This window comes from Bos indicus, chromosome 5, assembly GCF_029378745.1.
Source record: "Bos indicus isolate NIAB-ARS_2022 breed Sahiwal x Tharparkar chromosome 5, NIAB-ARS_B.indTharparkar_mat_pri_1.0, whole genome shotgun sequence".
NCBI lineage: Eukaryota > Metazoa > Chordata > Mammalia > Artiodactyla > Bovidae > Bos > Bos indicus.
The window spans coordinates 66,347,467-66,359,074 of record NC_091764.1 but is presented as its reverse complement, the minus strand read 5'-3'; the positions used below and the strand labels follow the sequence as shown (position 1 = coordinate 66,359,074).

Below are 11,608 nucleotides of genomic sequence, written 5' to 3'. Positions count from 1 at the left end.
AGACTCCACACTTTGTACCACCAGCTGCTGTCGAATAGATTATGAAACCTTGCTCTACTAAGCCTGGTTTCTTGTTTCAGGGTTAACTTGGGGCAGAACTGCAAGGCTGGAGGGATGAATTTCTGGGGTCTTTTCATGTCAGCATTTCTTCTAGGTGCACACCTTTCAATTTGGCCATCCGTAGTAGATGGAAGAGTAATCCCAAGCTGGATATGTGAGGTTGGAAGAGGAGCATAAAGAAATCAATACCCTCTCTCCTCTGCTCTCTCTTGAGTGTAAATTCTGGCTTCCTCTCCTACTTGCCCTTGTGTTTCTCCACCATCGCTCCTCCATGACCCCGCATGGTTTGGGGGTACTCTCGGAAATGACTAGGGAAGGGAAGTTGAAATGGATGTAAAGACCAATATTTCAGGGCTTTTTTCTTTACTTCTGGCTTTGCCTAAAGATATGAAAAGATGTCAGTAATCATCTCAATGAAAAGACAAGAGGAAGAGAAGCCAGAACAGTCTCCCCACTTTGACTCCACAACTTTTCTTATTTCCTTGGTCCATCTTTAGCTCCCCAAACCCCTGATCTGAATAGGTCTTGCTGATGTTGATGCTGAACTATTCTGGAGTGGACATATGAAAGGTCCCTGTTGATTTCAGTTTCACAAGACAACTCAGACTTGTGAGAATCTGAAGCAGAGAGCTTATTTCATTTAAGAGCTTTCTTATATCTGGTCAAAATGTAGGTTTGTCCTCAAAGGGTGTCTCAAACTTCTACCTCCTCTGCATTTCTGGCCTGGATGACAGACTTCTAACTGGTCTTGTCTTCCCCAAGCTTGCTCCACCTCAACTCTATCTCTAGCCAGTAACAAGAGGGATCATCAGGAAGTAAATTCAAATGATGCCATCCTCTGCTTCAAAGCCTCCCATGGCTTCTTTGCACCTAGAATAAAGTTAAACTCTACATGTCGTATATGATCTGGTCTATATATGATCACTCATTTATTATCATTCTTCCCCTCGCTCACAGCAGTTGAGACACTAGCCTTCTTGTTTCTTGGATAGGGTATTTTGGTTCCTAGTTCACTAATGGGGAAACCAAGGTACAAGGACATTAGCTAACTTCCCACAAGTGTTCAAACACACCAAAGGAACTTCAACTTAAGCCTTCTGGCTTCCCAGTCTGCCAGGCTGCCTCTCATTATCTCATTTGATGTTCACAGTATCCCTGGGAGGTCAGAAGGACAGGGTCATAATCCCTGTGACATTCCAGGGAAATCTTCACGTTACAGAGATGTGTGCCAACCCTGGCTGGGAAACCGTGATCTGCATGGATAAAACTGGGAAGCAAGATTTCCACGGGTTCTCTCAGTGCCACACAAGTGGTAGGATGGGCCTGTCTAAGTTGCTGGCCTGTCTGCAGCACAGACAAAAGATGGATTCGTGCTTTCTCTAGCACCACATTCCCCAGTGTCCAAGTCACCACCTTTACCTTTCTGCTGCTGCTGCTGCTAAGTCACTTCAGTCGTGTCCAACTCTGTTCAACCCCATAAACGGCAGCCCACCAGACTCCCCCGTCCCTGGGATTCTCCAGGCAAGAACACTGGAGTGGGTTGCCATTTCCTTCTCCAATACACGAAAGTGAAAAGTGAAAGAAGTTGCTCACTCATGTCCGACTCTTAGCGACCCCATGGACTGCAGCCCACCAGGCTCCTCTGTCCATGGGATTTTCCAGGCAAGAGTACTGGAGTGGGGTGCCATCTCCTTACCACTGACCCCCCACTTCCCACTAAGTCCCTGCACAGGCTCGGTGCTCCCTCCAACCATCATCCTCTCTCACCCCTCCACTCTTCAGCCCTGAGCTGTGAGCCAGGCTGCCACATTCATATCCCTACTCTAAAAGTACTAAGTGGTGTGGGACCTTGGCAAGTTTATTTAACTTCTCTGTGCCCCAGTTTTCTAGTCTGTAAAATGGAGGTCTTAAGTAAAGCTGATCTCGCAGGAGCGTTACGAAGATGAAATCTACCAGTATCTACAGCGTACTCAGCACAGGGCACAGAGCAAGTGCTGTGCATCTGTGGGCTGTACTCATCACCATTTGTCTTTCTAGGTCAACACTCCTCTGGATTCTCTTTTCAGCCTCCTAGTAGGCCTCCTAACTTCCATCTTGCCTATGCCCTCCACTCACCACTGAGCTTCTTAACATATAAAATGGGCCATGTCACTCCTTGGTTCAGGACTCTCAAGGGTGTCCTACTTAACTTTGGATGAAATCCCGCTGCTTTGCCCCAGCCCGCAAGGTCACCACCTGGCCACTTCATCTTTCCCTCACCTCACCTTATGCCATCTCTGTTATGGTCATTTGGTTACAGCCTTACTGGCTTTCTGCCAAGTTCTAGACCATACTAAGCTCTTTTATACCCTGGGCCCTTTGCACATGCTGTTCCTGAGTCTTAAACTCTCTTCCTCTTGTTCTTCATATCTTTCTGGCCTCAGCTTACCGCAGCCTTCCGTCTATCTTATTTCTGTCTTGGTCCTCAAATGATTTCTTCGTAGCACTTACCACACTTCCTAATTATTGCCAGTATTTGTTTCTTTGCTTATTTCTGTTTTTGCAAATATTTTTTTCTCTTCACAAAATGAAAATATCATGAACCCAATGACTGTGTCTACCTTATCACAGCAGTAAAACATAGTAATGCCCAGAACATAGACTGTTGAAACTGTATGATCATGAAATAGGCAATATTTTCTACTCACTTTTGGATAGATGGATTTAAATGCCAGCATGAGAACTTCTATAAACATTCAAATCCATTTGAGCTTGTCTTGAGACATGACTTATAGAAATGACAGCATGTGCTTATATCTAGCACTATTTCTAATCCCAAGGATTTTATTTCTCTTGCAGTTTTTGACCACAGCTTCTATTTTAGAAAATAAATAACCAGGGAAAAGTTTCAAAGATGCTTTAAGAAACCAGTTTTGAAAAAAGTCATTATTTCTTTATGCTACACACACTTATGCACAGCTTTTAAGCACAAAAAGCACATCTTCCCAAAGGAGGAAACAACAAGAGAGGAGTGATGGTTATACACATACAAATTGGCCTGAATAACTGAAATGTCACCCATGAGATTCGATGAAGAGAAATTAAAAGGGAATTTCACTAAATTTCTGTAAGTTTTAATGAGACCTATTGAAATTGGTTGTGTTACTCAGAGGTGAAGCTTTGACAATGTGTGTGTATACGTTTGTGTGTGTGTAGCAGAAGTGGAGGGCAGATTGTTAAGGCCAGAAAAATCTCATCAGACCATGATGCAGTCCTGCTGACTGGCACAGGTATTTTGAAGATTTCCTTTGTTTGTAACTCAGAAAAAGCCAATAGGTTGGATTCCTTCCTTCCTTCTTCCCCCTAATCTTGATTGAGTGTCTGCTATATACCAGTTTTTTACCAGGTACTATTTAATTGAAAGTGATAAAGACCTAGTCCCTGCACTCAGGAGGTGGACATATTGGTAGAGAAGGTAAATCCTTGAACAAGATGAACCCAAAACATCACAACTATAAAAGCAAGTACAAACTACAATAGTGGTGTGATGAATTTCACTTAGGGGAAGCTAAAGCACAGGGTTGTGGTTAGGAAGGCTTCTCAGCAGCGGTGACAAACTGCACTGGGCTTTGACGTTTCTACAGGAATTGGTGCATGATCAGGTGAGGACAGGCCAGATGGACAGAGGCAAGAGCCAGGCAGAGATTCTGTACCACCACCCTGGATCCTGCAGTGCTCTCTCTGCCCTGGTTTCTGACTCCCTCTCTCCTCCTCTCTTGGCTCTGCAAAATTGACTTGCATCTCTGCAGTACAAGGAAAGAGCACAGTCCTCCAAGTTCAAGGCTCTGCTGCTTCCTGGCTAGGTGATGATGCAAGCTACCTGACTTCTCAGAATCAGGATATCAGTCGGTTTCTTGATTGAATGAGGATATTATCCACCCACTTTGCAAGATTCTGTGAGCATAGTGGTAGAGATGGCAGTATGTGTAAAGCTGCACTTGCGCTTGATGGGACTCATAAAAATCCGTACTCACTACCAGAAGGGAGAAACCAGGAGCAAAGGCCCCTGGTGCTGCAGATGGATGACAAGGCCTGCACTGTTCCATCCTCAAATGCTAGAAGGTTTAACACCCAGAGCATGCCCCTCCAAAGGTGCCTGTCAAGCCCATCAGCCCACATGTCCATGCTTCTCTCTGACGCAGACTTTCTGTGGCCTGGTGGTCATGCTGCCCTGCCCTAGACGTGCATCTGCCCAGGATCACAGAGATGTCAGAGGAAGCCGCTCTGACTCTGTCCAGGCGCAACCTGACACTGGAGCTCCCTATCATCAGGGAAGAAACATGTGGGATGAATTAACGAAGCCAACCCTGGAAATCAACAGCAAGCAGACTTTGGTCAACTCCCAGATGATGCAGTGAGATGGCCCCATCTCTGCCCAGTGCTGTGGGGGCCTCAGAGCACACCCAGCCTCTCCTCTTTGGTCAACCCTCAGGCCTCGGGATGTGGGATTTGAACCCAGGTGGTCTGGCTCCTGGCTAAGGAACTGATGGCAGGGAGAGAGAGTAACAGAGCAAGGCAGAGTCAGGACCTCATGGAAAGAGCAGGCTCGGAACTCAGCTACATGTCTGCATGTCAGAAGTACGAGGGAGCCCAACCAGGAGAACAGTTGAAGACCCATTGTTCATCCTCATGGTCCAGGCCGAGTCAGGGCTGGGAGTCCCCACATAGTCAAGGGACAGAACACTTGTAACTGTAATTGCTCCATCACATTTAGAAGTGGCTCTTTTCCACCTGCCCTGGCCCACAGGTAAGTCTTTCCTGCAAGGGTGACAGTCCTTGAAGTTTCTATAGTCAGATATGACTTAGCAACTGAACTGCGACCACAAGTGAAGCAGTAACTTCTTTCCAGCCACACAGTTCTCCAGGGGGAATGGAACCAAGTTATGGACATGATACTGCTTCTTCCTCCTCCCATCAGCCTGGATCCTCAGCACCAACTCCTCTCCTGCATTGATTGCCCTGACAGAGGACGGGTTCCTTGTGGAGACATGTTGGTCTCTGCAGGTGAAGTCCTGTGTCAAGAGTATAGTCAGTGCTACCAGGTGTCTGCCAAGAGCTCACGCATGCCACCCATGGAACTCCCTCTTCTTTTAAAGGACATGATGGAAGAGGCTGGTTAAGGAGAAAGGATGAGTAAGAAAGAGGATGCCCCGTGCCTAATAAAGCACTTGAAATGAAACCAGGAAAGATTTCTCCTAACTGAAGACCACGGTCTCAGACCAGGTTGGCAGACAACTGCAGCTCAGGTGCTTTGGTGACGTGCTGCTGCTTCTGGTCCAGTGAGATGAGTGTCTCTCCTCCTTGGGGAGACAGATTTATCTCAAACAGACTTAAGAAAGGAAGGTGAAAAGTTTAAAAAAGGGTTCAATGCAACTGGCATTGGAGTGGAGTCTTGGATAACTTTTGGAAATTCCAGTGGGATTATTGCCTTTGCTCTCATCAGACTTCGTCACCCCTCTTTCTGCCAGAGCATGCTTCTAGCATTTTCCTGGCTCAGCCAGTTTCCCTCTGAAGGTGATGCTTCACAGTGAGGCTGTCTTCATGTCCTTGTCTCTGTGCCCAATGGCCACCACCATCCATCCTGCCCTGGGAGCTTCCACATCTGGGCACACTTAACTAGGTTGTGAGATCAGAATGGTGGAGGGAACACCAGGGTAACTGAAGTGGTGAGACGTGGACCACTTTGAGTAAGGGTTCCAAGAGAGGCAGCCATACACTTGGGCAAGTTCTCCCAGATACAGTCTTCACGGGCCCCCGACCACTATGAATAGTGGATTTACAGTCACACGGGGCTTCCTTTCTTTTCTTTCCCCTCTCAATTGTGAAATTCACCATTTTAACCATTTTTAAATATATATAGCTCGATGGCATTACATACATTCACATTGACCTACTGTGTTTTTTTTCCACTGAAGTACAGTTGATCTATAAAGTTTGACAGTTTCAGGTATACAGCAAAGAGATTCAGTTTTGTATACATACACATGCATATATTCTTTTTCAGATTCTTTTCCATTTAGGTTACTACAAGATATTGAATATAGTTCCCCATGCTATACAGTAGGTCCCTGTTGTTTGCTTTGTGTATTGTACATACTGTTTTTTAAAAACAATCATCTTTTTAACTTGGCATCTTCCTTCCTATTCTCTCCCTTGCAAATATCACACTCTTAACTGCACAGCCCCTGTGAACAATCTAATGTGTGTCTCCTGTCATTTCCTCCATGCATCCATAATTGTATTGAGAAATGTATGTTTATATTGCATATGGAAAGTGGTGAAAGCCTTACAAAAATAGGATGTTGTGCATGCTTTCCTGCTTTTTGGCTTTTTCACTCAGCATTTCTTCGTTGGAATTCCCTCCAAATCAAGCAGCAAGCTCTAAGTCAATCTCTGTAATGGCTTAATCCGTGGTTTGACTGTACTATAATTTATTCAACCACCCCCTCTTGGTGAGCATTCGGTTTTCCTGTGCTCCACATGGCAGCTGAAATGCCACTCACAGATTGTGACTCGACTGCTGAACGCCCTCCAGAGGCACCCTCTCACTTAAAATGAGATGCAAAGGCCTCATGATGGCCTTTGAGGCCCTAAACGATCCCTCCAGCCACACTTCCCACTGTCCTTTCTGTTCCAGCATTCTCTGTCTCACCCAGTCTGCTGTGGCCACACTGGCTTCCTTGATACTCCTCAAGCCTGACACTCTCACCCCAACCACTGTGCCTTTGCACATGCTTTTCTCGCTCACAAGTACCAGCACAGTTCACCTCCTTACCTTCTCAAGACTCTATCTCTAACTTCCCGGTCCAAATAAGCAACTCCCCTTCCCTTTAATTCTGTCTCCCTTCCCTCCTTAACTTTTCTCCCTAGCACTTATCACTCACTTATTTGTTGGTATAGAGGAAAACAATAGAATGGTAAAGACTAGAGATCTCTTCAAGAAAATTAGAGATACCAAGGGAACATTTCATGCAAAGATGGGCTCAATGAAGAACAGAAATGGTATGGACCTAACAGAAGATGAAGATATTAAGAAGAGGTGGCAAGAATACACAGAACTGTACAAAAAAGATCTTCACAACCCAGATAATCATGATGGTGTGATCATTCACATTCACCTAGAGCCAGACATCCTGGAATGTGATGTCAAGTGGGCCTTAGGAAGCATCACTACGAGCAAAGCTAGTGGAGGTGATGGAATTCCAGTTGAGCTATTTCAAATCCTGAAAGATGATGCTGTGAAAGTGCTGCACTCAATAGGCCAGCAAATGTGGAAAACTCAGCAGTGGCCACAGGACTGGAAAAGATCAGTTTTCATTCCAATCCCAAAGAAAGGCAATGCCAAAGAATGCTCAAACTACCACACAATTGCACTCATCTCACAGGCTAGGAAAGTAATGCTCAAAATTCTCCAAGCCAAGCTTCAGCAATATGTGAACTGTGAACTTCCAGATCTTCAAGCTGGTTTTAGAAAAGGCAGAGGAACCAGAGATCAAATTTTCAACATCTGCTGGATCATGGAAAAAGCAAGAGAGTTCCAGAAAAACATCTATTTCTGCTTTATTGACTATGCCAAAGCCTTTGACTGTGTGGATCACAATAAACTGTAGAAAATTCTGAAAGAGATGGGAATACCAGACCACCTGACCTGCCTCTTGAGAAATCTGTATGCAAGTCAGGAAGCAACAGTTAGAACTGGACATGAAACAGACTGGTTCCAAATAGGAAAACGAGTACATCAAGGCTATATATTGTCACCCTGCTTATTTAACTTATATCCAGAGTACATCATGAGAAACACTGGGCTGGATGAAGCACAAGCTGGAATCAAGACTGCTGGGAGGAATATCAATAACCTCAGATGTGCAGATGACACCACCCTTAGGGCAGAACACAAAGAACTAAAGAGCCTCTTGATGAAAGTGAAAGAGGAGAGTGAAAAAATTGGCTTAAAGCTCAACATTCAGAAAACTAATATCATGCATGGCATCCGGTCCTATCACTTCATGGCAAATAGATGGGGAAGCAGTGGAAACAGTGGCTGACTTTATTTTGGGGGGCTCCAAAATCACTGCAGATGGTGATTGCAGCCATGAAATTAAAAGATGCTTACTCCTTAGAAGGAAAGTTATGACCAATCTAGACAGCATATTAAAAAGCAGAGACATCACTTTGCCAACAAAGGTCCGTCTAGTCAAGGCTATGGTTTTTCCAGTGGTCATGTATGGATGTGAGAGTTGGACTATAAAGAAAGCTGAGAGAAGATTTGATGCTTTTGAACTGTGGTGTTGGAGAAGACTCTTGAGAGTCCCTTGGCCTGCAAGGAGATCCAACCAGTCCACCCTAAAGGAGACCAGTCCTGGGTGTTCATTGGAAGGACTGATGTTGAAGCTGAAACTACAATACTTTGACCACCTGATGCGAAGAGATGACTCATTTGAAAAGACCCTGATGCTGGGAAAGATTGAGGGCAGGAGGAGAAGGGGACGACAGAGGATGAGATGATTGGATGGCAACACCGACTCAATGGACATGGGTTTGGGTGGACTCCAGGAGTTGGTGATGGACAGGGAGGCCTGGCATGCTGTGGTTCATGGGGTCGCAAAGAGTCGGACACAACTGAGAGACTGAACTGAACTATCTGACTCTCCCCATTAAAATGTAGACTCTACAGGGCAAGAATCTAACTGTTCTGCTCAATTTTATATCCTGGGTATCTACAACAGTGCCTGGTACTTAATGCTGCTGCTAAGTCACTTCAGTCGTGTCCGACTCTGTGAGACCCCATGGACTGCAGCCTACCAGGCTTCTCCATCCATGGGATTCTCCAGGCAAGAACACTGGAGTGGGTTGCCATTTCCTTCTCCAATGCATGAAAGTGGAAAGTGAAAGTGAAGTCGCTCAGTTGTGTCTGACTCTTAGCGACCCCATGGATTGCAGCCTACCAGGCTCCTCCATCCATGGGATTTTCCGGGCAACAGTACTGGAGTGGGGTGCCATTGCCTTCTCCCTGGTACTTCATTGGGTTTAATAAATAAGTATGAACTCATCTACTCACTGAACAATACAGAGCTTATTCCATGGGATAAAAGAAACAGTGTTGTCCTTGTTCAATCCAGACTTATACCTATCTGGTCCCATTATAGAGAGCTCTGTGTTCAGTAAGTTATATGAACCAGTACTGTGATAATAGTGCATGGTACCTGAGAGTGCTGGCTCTGGATTCTGACTTTCTGTATTTAAACCTCTAGCTCTGCCAATTACCTCTGTGTGAACTTGGACAAGTTACTTAACCTCTGTGCCTCAGCTTCCTTTGTGTCCAATGCAAATAAGCATACCTACATCAAATGTCTCTTATATGTGGAATCTAAAATAAAATGATAAAAATGAACTTAAACAGAAATGGACTCACAGACTTAGAGAAAAAACTTATGGTTACTAGCGGGAAAGTTGAGGGGGGAGAGGAATAGATTGGGAGTTAAGGATTGACATATACACACGGATATATTTAAAATAGATAGCCAATAAAGATCTACCATATATCACAGGGAACTCTGCTTGATACTCTGTAATCATCTAAATGGGAAAATAATTTGTAAAAGAATATCCTGGGTGTTCATTGGAAGGACTGATGTTGAAGCTGAAACTCCAATACCTTGGCCACCTGATGTGAAGAGCTGACTCATTTGAAAAGACCCTGATGCTGGGAAAGATTGAGGGCAGGAGGAGAAGGGGATGACAGAGGATAAGATGGTTGGATGGCATTACTGACTTAATGGACATGGGTTTGGGTGGACTCTCGGAGTTGGTGATGGACAGGGAGGCCTGGTGTGCTGCAGTTCTTGGGGTCACAAAGAGCTGGACACGACTGAGCAACTGAACTGAACTGACTCTTTGTGAGTTGGTTATATATATATATATATATATATATGTGTGTGTGTATGTAACTGAATATATATATATATTGAATATATATATATGTAACTGAATCACTTTGCTATAAACCTGAATATAACAATTCAGGTTATAACAATAACATACAATAATATGTTGTATAATAATAACAATTATTAACAACAATAATAACAATACATATAACAATATGTAAACTGAATATATATATATATGTGTGTGTGTGTGTAACTGAATCACTTTGCTGTAAACCTGAAACTAACAATACTCCAATATATTAATAAAATACATCTGAAAGTTGCTTGTTGCATATGGCAAATGGGTTAATACATGTAAACACTTAGAACAGAACTTGGTGCTCACTTCGGCAGCACATATACTAAAATTGGAACAATACAGAGAAGATTAGCATGGCCCCTGTGCAAGGATGACACGCAAATTCGTGAAGCGTTCCATATTTTTATACAAGCAACTCCTACAGCTCAACTCCAGAAAAATAAATGATCCAATCAAAAAATAGGCCAAAGAACTAAATAGACATTTCTCCAAAGAAGACATACAGATGGCTAACAAACACATGAAAAGATGCTCAACATCACTCATTATCAGAGAAATGCAAATCAAAACCACTATGAGGTACCATTTCACACCAGTCAGAATGGCTGTGATCCAAAAGTCTACAAATAATAAATGCTGGAGAGGGTGTGGAGAAAAGGGAACCCTCTTACACTGTTGGTGGGAATGCAAACTAGTACAGCCACTATGGAGAACAGTGTGGAGATTCCTTAAAAAACTGGAAATAGAACTGCCTTATGATCCAGCAATCCCACTGCTGGGCATACACACTGAGGAAACCAGAATTGAAAGAAGCACATGTACCCCAATGTTCATCGCAGCACTGTTTATAATAGCCAGGACATGGAAGCAACCTAGATGTCCATCAGCAGATGAATGGATAAGAAAGCTGTGGTACATATACACAATGGAGTATTACTCAGCCATTAAAAAGAATACATTTGATTCAGTTCTAATGAGGTGGATGAAACTGGAGCCTATTATACAGAGTGAAGTAAGCCAGAAGGAAAAACACCAATACAGTATACTAATGCATATATATGGAATTTAGAAAGATGGTAACAATAACCCGGTGTACGAGACAGCAAAAGAGACACTGATGTATAGAACAGTCTTATGGACTCTGTGGGAGAGGGAGAGGGTGGGAAGATTTGGGAGAATGACATTGAAACATGTAAAATATCATGTATGAAACGAGTTGCCAGTCCAGGTTCGATGCACGATACTGGATGCTTGGGGCTAGTGCACTGGGACGACCCAGAGAGATGGTATGGGGAGGGAGGAGGGAGGAGGGTTCAGGATGGGGAAGACATGTATACCTGTGGCGGATTCATTTTGATATTTGGCAAAACTAATACAATTATGTAAAGTTTAAAAATAAAATAAAATTAAAAAAAAAAAAAAGCCCAGAAGAGGGGAAATGCGATGAGAGAGAAAAAAAAAAGGGGTACACCTATGGCTGATTAATGTTGAGGTTTGACAGAAAACAAAATTCTGTAAAGCAATTATCCTTCAATAAAAA

At 43.8% G+C, this 11,608-nt stretch overlaps 1 non-coding gene across 1 annotated transcript; it reads left to right on the top strand.

Annotated features, from left to right (window-relative positions):
* The first annotated feature begins 10,366 nt into the window (after positions 1-10,366).
* On the top strand, positions 10,367-10,473 carry LOC139183390 (U6 spliceosomal RNA). The gene has a single exon (XR_011566977.1). It is a non-coding gene; the product is annotated as a U6 spliceosomal RNA (small nuclear RNA).
* Positions 10,474-11,608: the final 1,135 nt, after the last annotated feature.